Source organism: Rhincodon typus, chromosome 15 (assembly GCF_021869965.1).
Source record: "Rhincodon typus isolate 14 chromosome 15, sRhiTyp1.1, whole genome shotgun sequence".
Taxonomy (NCBI): domain Eukaryota; kingdom Metazoa; phylum Chordata; class Chondrichthyes; order Orectolobiformes; family Rhincodontidae; genus Rhincodon; species Rhincodon typus.
Window position 1 is genome coordinate 23,942,432 of NC_063346.1, and position 11,946 is coordinate 23,954,377.

The 11,946-nt window shown below is 37.7% G+C and overlaps 1 protein-coding gene across 1 annotated transcript in view; it reads left to right on the forward strand.

Annotated features, from left to right (window-relative positions):
* Positions 1-11,946, forward strand: part of dhx38 (DEAH (Asp-Glu-Ala-His) box polypeptide 38) — a 210,461-nt gene that overhangs the window by 172,333 nt on the left and 26,182 nt on the right. The gene's annotated exons all lie outside the window — the stretch shown is intronic.

Below are 11,946 nucleotides of genomic sequence, written 5' to 3' on the forward strand. Positions count from 1 at the left end.
ATCTCCTCCTTAAATTTACTCAATGTCCCAGCATTCACTGCACTGAGGTAGTGAATTCCACGTATTCACAAAACTGAGAGAAGTAATTTCCCCTCAGCTGTTTTAAATCTGCTCCACCTTATCCTTCTGTCTTAGCTTGCCCCACATGAGAAAACATTTTTTCCATGTCCACTTTGTCAATGCCATTTAGCATCTTATATACCTCAATTAGATCTCCTCTCATTCCTCTAAACTCAAGACAGTATATCTCTCTTCATAAGAAAAACCCTCATTTTTGGAATCAATCTAGTGAATCTCCTCTGGACTGCCTTCAATACAACTATATCACTCGAGTAAAGGGATCAAAATTACACACAATACTCCAGGTGCAGTCTCATTAGTGCCTTGAACAGTTGAAGCAACATCTCCCTACTTTTACACTCTATTCCTTTAGCAATAAATGCCAACATTCCATTTGCCTTCCTTATTACCTGCTATACCTGTGTACTAGTTTCCTGCGATTCATGCACGAGAACACCTAGGTCCCTCTAAACCAAAACACTTTGTAGTTTCACTTAAATTAGATAAGTGCCTTTCAATTGCTCTGACCAAAATGGCTAATCTCACATTTATCCACATTAAACGTCATCTGCCAAATTTTGGCCCATTCATCTAACCCATCTATATCCATTTGTACATCTCTTATTTCTTCATTGCAATCTACTCTCCCATCTATTTTAATGCCATCTGCAAATTTGGCTCTATTACTTTGTAGCCCCACATCCAAGTCATTAGGCAGATTTTAAATAATTGGGGTCCAAGGACCAAACCCTGTGGCACCCCAATATGATTCTTTTTCAGACTCAAGGGTGATGGAGTGGTGTTCCCCAATATCAAAACTAAGATCTTTCTATTGCTATTTATAATTTACCTGAATCCTGGAATATGGAATAATATTTTCAAATTAATTTGAGTGACAAACAGTGAGAATGATACAAATTGCTTACAACAGGATATACAGCGGTGAACGAAAGTGGCAGACAAGTGATATAACCAGGTTAATGCAGAGAATAATGAGGTGTTATTATTGATAGAAGGGCAAGGAAGTAGCACTGTAGACTTTATGGCACAATTCTAAACAGCACGTAGGAACAGTGTCTAGCACAGAAACAGGCCACTTGAACCAACAGGTCCACACCAGTGTTTCTGTTCCACACAAACCTCCTCCCACTGTTTTTCATTTAACATACATTCTCTTCTCCTCCTTCCCCTTTATTTAATTTCCCTTGATCCACACCAATCACACAAACTATTTCATACACTATCAAATTCTATATACTAACCACATTCTAGCGAAAGGAATTTCTCCTGAATGCCCAATAGGATTTATTCAAGACCATCTTCTATTCATTCTAATTTTGATATGGAGGTGCTGTTGTTGGACTGCGGTGGACAAGGTTAGAAATCGCATGACAACAGGTTATAGTCCGACAGGCTTATTTGAAAACACAAGCTTTCGGAGCTTCACTCCTTCTTCAGGTGTTAGGTGAGAGAGGAAGTATCAGACACAGAATTTATAAGCAAATGACCCCTCTGTCCCTCACACATACATACATAGATACACACTCTCTCTCTCTCTTTCTCTCCCTCCTCACTCTCTCTCTCTCACACACACACACACACTCTCTCTCTCTCTCTCTCCTCACACCTAACATGCATCGTCTGACCTAAAATGTCACCTCTTCTTGACACTGATAAAACTTTTAGTTCCCTCAGGACAGTGACTTGAAAAGACTTAGAGGATTTACATATACATTTTAATTAATTAAAACCTTCTAACTGATTAAAGATTTAACAGCATCTTAGGTTTGTTTAATACATCCTCATCAGTGGTGTGACCCTTTGATCTTTTATTTATAAATTCTGTGTCTCACACGACTGCCCTCACTAACACCTGAAGAAATAGTGAAGCTCTGAAAGCATGTGTTTTTAAATAAACCTTTTGGACTATAACCTGGTGTCGTGTGATTTCTGACCTTGTCCTAATTTTGAAAAAAAATCTTCTCTCACATCGAGTCTATCAAACCTTCAAAAGTTCTATTTGGTTACCATCTCTTGTTGAAAGTAGAGGTTTCCAGCCTGATCCACCTTTCCTTATAGTTTTGATAATATCTCTTTAACTGAGTAGTCACGTGGAGAAAGGTAGAAATTATGCATTAAGTATGAAGCAGTCTGAAGCAAACAACATCCTACCCTGTGGCCTCAGTGATATTTACAAGAACTGCATCATGACAAAAAATGCTCATTGCTTTTTAGAGGTCTACCAGAAAAGATCTACAAATGTTCAAAATCAGATTGAAAACAGAGAATGTTCAGCATGTACATCATATCAACTCTAGATGAAATATGCAACTTTTACTTCTAAAGATGCACTATGCATCTTCACACAATTATATTTGTATTGTCATAATGCTCTTGAAAAGGTGAGTGTACAAAATGGACCAGGAGAGTGAGGGATTTGTGGAGATTCTTTGAAAGTCTTGGTGAGATGTAAAAGAAACTGTCTATACATGACAAGAACGTATTTTCTAGTAGAATGATCAGTGAGTGAATTGCTCACTGCACCAAGACTAAAGGAAGGAATGAAATTACAGCAGTTGTTGGGAATGTCACTAAATTCAGGGCAATAGAAAGCTTTCTTAAACAAAGAAAAGATGCTGGAGATCTAACATCCCTTTCCTAGCTGCTTTTAGTTTTGGTGAAAGGCTACAGGACTTAAAACATAAAAACTGTTTTTCTCTCCACAGATGCTTCCAGACCTGCTGAGTTTCTCCAGCACTTTCTGATTTTGTTAGAGAACTTTTTTTGATGGATGTGTTTCAACCCAATGATGAAGAAAGTTTCTGAGGAATGAAGCAGGGCAATTGGAGCCTGATTTCAAGACAGAACACTTGGTAAACAGTAAGCAAAATGTTAGGTTAAAAATGGTTATGGAAAATCAAGCATAAAGTTATTCCTGGAGGAAGATCAATTTTCAGTGAGTTAAAAAAGTATGAAGCAAGTTCAAAGGAAAATAGAAAAATGCTCATGATAAATTCATAACACTTGAATATAGCAAACACAGCCAAAAGCAAACAACAGGAGCTACAACAGAATATCAGCCGGAGGGTCACTGGACTCAATGTTAATTTTGCTTCTCTCTCTACAGATGCTGCCAGATCTGTCGAGTTTCCCCAGCACTTTCTGTTTGTGTTTCAGATTTACAGCATCTGCAGTTTTTTTTTTGTTTTTATTATATCAGAATAGATATGCTGGGATCTTGGTTGACATCAACAACTTTTTATGGAAAAGAAGAAATCTGAAATCCTAGTAATTTACTGAGATCAATAAAGCCACAAGTTTCTGTGGTTTAAAACAAACTAAATTTTACTATACAAGAGTAAAGCAAAGCTAACACTAAATACTATCTTATTAACCGCATGTACTCTAAAATCTAAACACAAGTTAAACATGATCTTAACAGGCAAATTATGTTCAATCATAAACTATAAATTACACATTAAATGGCATATACATCTAAGAGAGATCTTACAAATTGGCTTGGCAGTCCAGTCAGTTCCATATGTCATCAATCTGTCTTCTCCCATCAAAAAATTCAGCTCTTCTAGGATTTAGCCAAATGTCCAGCTTACAGCAGCAATACAAACAACCCAAGTTGCACTGAGACAGTCTTGACCAAAAACGACTGCCTGCTGAACCTCCTGAACTCCCATTCTGACACAGTATGGACACTGTAGATCACTAATGTTAGATTCAAGCAACACAAGCAGCTGTAACAACTGTAAATTTGCCGAATTCTCAGTTTCTTGATTTAGCCTGTCTTTTTCAGCCTGCCCAAACAGCACCACTGGGATCATACTCATCTATGCTGACGTCTGTGTCTTTTCTGTATACTTTCAATCAGTTCCAGTCCCTCCAGATGTTTGGTTTCCAATCTGTTTCAGTCTTAGTTTTGTATGAAAGTAAGAGCATCAGCTTCCTTCCTTCATTTTCCTTTTCGGTTCCTTCATGGCCAGCAGCTCACAGCAAAGACACCCCAAAAGTCTCTTACAAATACAAATAGTAATCGGGTAATAATTAAGAACCAAAAAGGAGATCTTGTGAAGGCAGAATGTATGGCAGAGATCTCAAAATGGTACTTTACATCTGTCTTCATAAAAGGACATTCCCAATGCCGCAAAGGAGAAAGCAACAGCAATACTGAATAGGATAAAAAGAGGATAAAAAGAGGATAAAAGGTTAGCAGTTCTTAAAGTAGAAAAGCCATCTCATTCAAGATGGGATGTATCGTAGCAGTGCTGAGGAGAAATAAGGGGAGAAATTCCAGAGGCTCTGGCCACAATCTTCCAACCCTCTTTAAACATGGGAATGATGTCGGAGGATTGGGGATTGCATATGCTACACGCCTGTTTGAAAAAGATAAAAGAGGATAAACATAGTAACTACAGTCCCGTCAGCCTAACAGTGGTCATGGAGAAAATTTGGAGAAAGTAATTGGGGATAAAATTAATTGGCATTTGGAATTGTTTAAAATTGTTCATAGGATGCGGGTGTCACTGGTTAGGCCAGTATTTATTGCTCATTCCTAATCACTCCAAGGATAGTTAACAGTCAAAGACATTACCATGGGTCTGGAGTCCAGACTGGGTAAGAACAGCAGATTTCCTTACCTAAAAAGGCATTAGTGAACCAGAGGAGTTCTTATAACAATTGACAGTGGTTATTCCAGATTTTTACTGAATCCAAACACCACTGCCTGCCATGGCGGAATTTGACTATCTATCCCAAGGACATTAGCCTGACATTCTGGATTACGAGTCAAATAACATTACCACTATGCAACCATCTCCCCCAAAATAAATTCTTAATGAATAAATCACTACAGATTTGTTAATGGCAAATTATGCTTGATTGGCTTAATTGTGTTACATGACAAGTAGCAAAGAATTAAGATGTAGTTTCATGGAGTCATAAAGTCATACAGCATGGAACAGGCCCTTCGGCCAAACTTGTCCATGTTGACCAGGCTTCCTACACTGAATGAGCCCCATTGGCCTGCGTTTGGCCCATATCCTTCTAAACCTTTCCTATCCCTGTACCTATCCAAATGTCTTTTAAATGTTTTGTATGAAAGTAAGAGCATCAGCTTCCTCCCTTCATTTTCCTTTTCGATCCCTTCATGGCCAGCAGCTGACAGCAAAGACGCCCCAAAAGTCTCTTACAAATACAAATAGTAATTGGGTAATAATTAAGAACTACTTCCTCTGGCAGCTGGTTCCATATTTGCAACATGCTCTGAGTGAAAAAGTTGCCCCTTAGGTCCCTTTTAAATCTTTCCCCTCTCACCTTAAACTTATTCCCTCTCGTTTTGGACTTGCCAACTCTGGGGAAAGACATTGGCTATTCACCTTATCTATACCTCTCACAATTGTATAAACCTCTATAAGATCACCCTTCAGCCTCCTATGATCCAGGGAAAAAATCCTAGCATATCCAGCCTTTGCTTATAACTTAAACGCCCCTAGTCTCAGTATCCTTGGAAATCTTTTTGCACCCTTTCCAGTTTAATAACATCCTTCCTATAGCAGGGCAACCAGAATTTTAGTACTCCAAACATGGCCTTACCAGTGTTTTGTGCAGCTGTAACATGATGTCCCAATTCCTGTATTCAATGGTCTGACCTTTTCCACCACCCTGCCCACCTATGGCACCACTTTCAAGGAACTATATACCCACACCCTCTTTCTGATCAACATGTCTTTCTGATCAACAGCACTCCCCAGGGCCCTACCAATTATGTGAATTAAACTCCATCTGCCCTTCCTCTGCCCACCGGCCCATCTAATCAGGATCCTCTTGTACGCTTCTTCATCGTCCACTATACCACAAATTTTGGTGTCACCTACAAACTTACTAACCATGCCTCCTATATTCTCATCCAAATTGTTTATATAAATGACGAAGCATAGTGGACCCAGCGCCAATCCTGGCACCTTGCTGGTCACAGGCCTCCAGTCTGAACAACAACCCTCTACCACCCCCTTCTGTCTCCTACTGTCAAGCCAATTGGCTAGCTTTCTCTGGATCTCATGTGATCTAACCTTACTAAGCAGTCTACCATGCAGAACCTTGTCGAAGGCCTTGTTGAAGTCCATGTAGGCAACATCTACTGCTCTGTCCTCATCTATCTTCTTGTTCACTTCTTCAAAAAAACTTAATCAAATTTGTCAGACACGATTACCTATGACCAAAGCCATGTTGGCTATCAACAGCCATTGAGTAGCTGGCAGAAGACTGGATGGTGGCCAGTGCTGCACCATTATTTAAGAAAGGCCACAAGGAAAAGCCAGGGAACTACAGTAAGTCTAACATCAATGGTGGGTTATTGGAGGGATTCTGAGAGATAAGGTCTACCTGCATTTGGTAGTGCTTTTGATGTTGTGTACATAGACTCTCAAAATACCACATAAGAAAATTAAAACCCTTAAAAAGGATGGTGAAATAGCCTAGATGCAAAAGTAGTTAAGGAACAGAAAGAAAAGAGTACAGGTAAGCAGCTGGTTCCCAGACTGGATAGAAATATATATAGTTATATTTCCCCAAGGAATATGCAACATAGGAGCAAGAGTAGTCAGGCCTGCTTCACCACTCTACATCGTGACTGATCAGTGTTCAGAATTAAAACCATAACTTCTTTTGATCCATGTTAATGACATGGTCTTGCCTAGGCATAGTGAATGTAATTTCAAAGTTATGACGTGAAACTCAGAAGTGAAGTAAAACAATGAAGAGGTCAGTCACAAACATCAGGAAGACATAATCTGCAGATGAAGTTTAGCACAAAAAAGTGTTATTTTTTGGGAGGACAAATGATGAAAGGTAATATCAACTAAACTTTTCAATTTTAAAGAGGGTGCAGCAACAGCGAACAGGGGTGCTGTGTCTAAGTTTGGAAGAAGGTAGAAGCTGAGAAGTTTGTGAAAAAAAAATAGAATTTCCTGAACTTATTACTAGCAAAATAAAATGCAACAGCAAGGAATGTAAGCTAAACATGCATAAACTTTATGAAATGCTGTAAAAGCTCAGCAGTGGTACCATGCTCAGCTATTCCTGGTGTTCCGGTTCTGTTGTACTAATTACTATTCATGCGAATCTTTGCTTTGTTTGTTCATTCATAGTCTGGTTCACACATTCCCTGTCCCTATTCTCAGATATGTGGTCATTTCTGAACGATGTTCACCATGTCTTGGTTGCTGTTCTACCTGGCCTACGTATGCCAATATTGTGCTCGCGCCACTATCCTAATTCCCACTTATAACCATCATTACTCTTATTACCAAAATTACCTTTCCTTTCATGCTCTGAATGCATCTTCTTCTTATATTTCCAGGGCTTGGAAATTACATTAGAAAACACATTAGAAAGAAACTATCCATTGATGTCCATTAATATCCAAGGCATCCCAAAGATTTCAATGAGAAATCTAAGATATGTAGTAGGGTTATGTAGCCTTGATAACTATGACCCAAAAGTTGCATATAGACTGTGGACCACATACCTTGCCGTGAACTATCAACCAGTAATTACCTTCAAGTGGAAGATGAAAACGTTGCATCACAACAGCAACATATCAGCCCAACTGCATTGGTGGCAATCAGAAATTATGGATCAATGTTGGAAAGGGTGCATGGGCATCATCTTCCATTCAAATATTTTTTGGATTATGCAGAGTTCAGTCATACTATACCATGAAAGCATCACAAGTCAATTTCATCACAGTTATCTGCATCACATTAAGGTTTCAGTCAGCTTTTACAGGCTTCCACTAGACTTCAGACATAAGGCATTTGTCAATCGCTTTTTGCAATGTATTGCTTTCACCTTTATATCCAGCTAAATTTATTAGTGTAATTTCTCCATTTTTGAAGTACTTCACAGTTATGTCAAACAGGCCTTCCAAATTTAAACCCTGACATGATTATTTTGTTTCTCTTCAATGTAGTCCAAACAAATGGTTCTTTTATAATTTTGTTTTGTCTGAGATTAAATTTGAAATACACCCAATGCCTTCTGAAAAATCAAATCCTGAAGTAAAAACTTGTATTGTTAGTGGATACAGAAATTGTGCAATATCCATGCTTACAGTAGTCCATTTGTTCATCAGACCATCATTTTGCTACTTTTATCATTTTCCTCTGATTGAGATGCTATAATCCTGTGCTATAGGAATGTAACTTTCTTGTCAGGCCACTGTTAATGCATGTCCACAAGGTACTTAAAAATAATTGCTCCAATGTGTGAATAAAATGCTATATCGACAGTGTTCTAAGTTGATACATGAATAATGTTAATTTGTTTTTGGGTTGTCTTGCTGCAATTATACAGGGCTTTGGTGAGACCACACCTAGAAAATTGCATGCACGTTTGGTCTCCTTATATGAGGAAGGAAGGATGTTCTTGCTACAGGGGGAGTGCAGCAAAGGTTTAACCAGACTGATTCCTGACATGGTGAGACTGCCATATATAAGGAGAGGTTGAACCAGTTAGGATTACACTCACTGCAGTTCAGAAGAATGAGGGGGGATCTCATTAAAAATGATAATATTCTAACAGGACTAGACAGGATACACTCAGGAAGGATGTCCCTGCTGGCAGTGGAGTCTTAGTCTAAGTATATGGGGTAAACCATTTAGGACTGAGATGAGGAGAAATTTCTTCACCCACAGAGTGGTGATCCTGTGGAATTCGCTACGACAAAAAACAGTCAAGGCCAAAACATTGCATGATTTCAAGAAGAAGTTGGATACAGAACTTGGGGCTAAAGGAATCAAAGGATATGAGCAAAAAGCAGGAACAGGCTATTAAGTTGGATGATCAGCCGAGATCATAACGAATGATGGAGAAGACGAAGAGCCTAATTGCCTACTCCTGCTCCTATTTTTGATGTTTCAATGTGTAATGCTAACCTGGCTACACCCATTGCCCATCCTATACTGCCTTGCAGATGGTGGTTGTGGGCACTCTCCTCAAATTTCTACAAATTCTGTAACAGCTATGGTATTTACAAGGATGTCCTGGATTGGTATGGGTTACAAAATATTGCAAGTGTTTTGGATATTCAAAATTTTCTCATAATCATAAGCATTTTTGTTAAATTATCACTGAATTCATATAGTGAAACAGTGACTTTCATCCGATGAAACATGGCTGAACGATTACAATGACATGCACCATCTTAAAAGTGAAGACAATAGAAGTAATTGAATCCTTCCACAACCCAAGCACATCTGAATGTTCTTACCAGATTAAAAACTAGAGAGTAGCCTACTTATTAAAAATTTAAGTTGAATAGAACATACCAGATCTTATGTTTCTTTTTCCACTAAATCATTTAAGGGTTAAAACTATTTCTGCACACTTTGTTTCAATACATAGGTCAAGTTGTAGTCTCTAATTGTTTGTGAGAATACGTTATAACTTTACTGCAAAAAAAGTGAAGTAACTAATTTATGAACATCAGTGTACAACAGTGAGTGCAAGTTCAATAAGTTTAGCAAGAAACAGCAATACTGATTTAATAAACCCTTAAGGACTGCTGAAATAGGACCCTTCAGATGAACAACAGACTTATTGTTCATTCATGCTTCCAGTCTATTTTAGGTGACTGCATTGACAAAGTAAAACCACATCCTGTAGGTGGGATACAAATGATGACTATTTCTTCGTATAGATTGTTCAGATAACTAAATATTTTATTCATCCTCAGGAAACATTCCTTTATTTACAAATCTATAATCTGGTTGTCTTAAGTCTAGATAACTTTCACAAGTCTGATTTACATATCAGTTTGCAAATTTTACAACTTGAGCTCCTTCTAAAACATTTTTCTGTTATTTAATATTCACAAGAGTGTTATTGAGTTGTTTAAGACATGCATAGAAGAGTATTACAACTTAAGTTGTTGGTCACTTAATGGTTGGTTGGCTGATTGCAGCCAAAGACAGTAAATAGGACACTAAAATAAATTTAGTTAATATGGGAAAATACATAGCAGGATTTCCATTTTGGTCACAATTGAAAAGTTGTTGATGGATGAGCAACAGCATAGTCAGTGGAAAAGGAGCTAATTGGGTTCAGGAATGTTGATCATTCCCACCACACCCCTGAGGTTTGAGTAAACCGATAAATCTCACTGAAGGCTCCCATTGATAATGGCAGCTGGCAAGGAGTCCAAAAAAAAGTGACTACAGCCTTAATGTCGATGTAGTTAAAAAATTCAGTAGGATGCAAGCAGGTCATACATTGAGGTAGTAATAAATAGTCTTGACAATAAACAGGGGAGTGTACCACATGATAGATTTGACTAATTTTTTTCTCAGAAGCCATTGGGATAAACAGAACTCAAACCATGAAACAGACTGCAGTCCAACATTCAGGAAGGCTCATTGCAGAAACTGAAACATTTGGAGAAAACTCAAGCAAGCATAACTGTGAACTATTTCTTACTACAAACAACTGACATTTACACTTCTTTGAAATGATTATTGATCAGGAGAAAAGTGCACTTGCAATTATCCCAAACATAATACAAACAGAAAAAATCCCACTTGGCAGGACTTAAAGATTTATTCCCTAGTTTGACTTCCAAGTGACACTCTGAATTTGAGAAAGCATAAGGTAAATTATAACAAATTGTAATTCTTCAGAAGAAACAGCCAATGTCTATTCACAGCCTAAAATTCAACTCTCATCTGACATTACAATCTGCCTGCCATATGTGTTTAAACAAGACAAAAAAAAGCTGGCTGTGATTCTGTTAATCCAGATATGCTGGAAGACAGACAAATTCTCCTCCCCTTCCCCCATAAAAATGAATTGTGAGCACTGTTTGTCAAGTTACAATGAATTCACAATTCAGCTGACCTACAAAAGAGGTGAATAGAAACAGAGAAGGCAAGGACACAGATCAATAAAAAAATTGACATTTTTCTGAAGAAAACTGTTCTGTACAAAAACAAAAACTCCTCATCAAAATATAAACATGTTTATATTGAAATCTTGCACAGTACAGTAATATGCACTAGCTGAAATTGAATTATTAAAGCATTTCAATTATTTTGAGTCACAAAACTTGACAGCAGTGCTGTTATATCAAGCTTGGTAAACAAAGAGCAGATTATGCATTAATGAAGTAACATTACTGAAAAGAGAATCAAAAACAATAACTATTATAACTGCCCTACTTTAGTATTCGTGCACGAAGTGTATATGTATATTTAACTTTTGCATTATGAATTTAGTTTTTTTTACTTAAGTTGGTACAATTCACTGTTGCATTTAGGCAATTAAAGGAGTTTGACTTGAAATGTGAGACAATGTGCTTAAAACATTGATTTGCGCTAGTGATTTTAGAGACCAACTGTTTCCCACCCTTGCCATATCCACCTTTGAATCAGAACTCACTAAGTATCCAAACTTTAACATAAGTAAAGATGTGTGTTACGGCAGAGTTACTAAATATGCCGTGAGTCCCTCATTCGAAACTTGCATCAGCTTTCACCTGTAACTTATGTAGATCCTTCAATAAAGCAATCCCATAATTACATATAGTTCCTGTTAGACCAATTTACTATTGCCACCTTTTTTTGGAGCAGAGGAACAACAGTAAGCCACTCAGCCCCTCAAGTATGTTTCACCATTCAAATGAGATAGCAACTGAGCTGCAACCTCGCTCCACAAGCTCACTTTTACCCTATATACCTTAATACCTTGCACTAACAAAAATGTATCACAGTGTATAATTTACAATGAATATATAACATGACCCTCCATTTGCAAAAGTTTCTAATATTTACCACCCTTCATGTATAGAAATGTTTCCTAATTTCATTCCAGACAGGTCTGGAT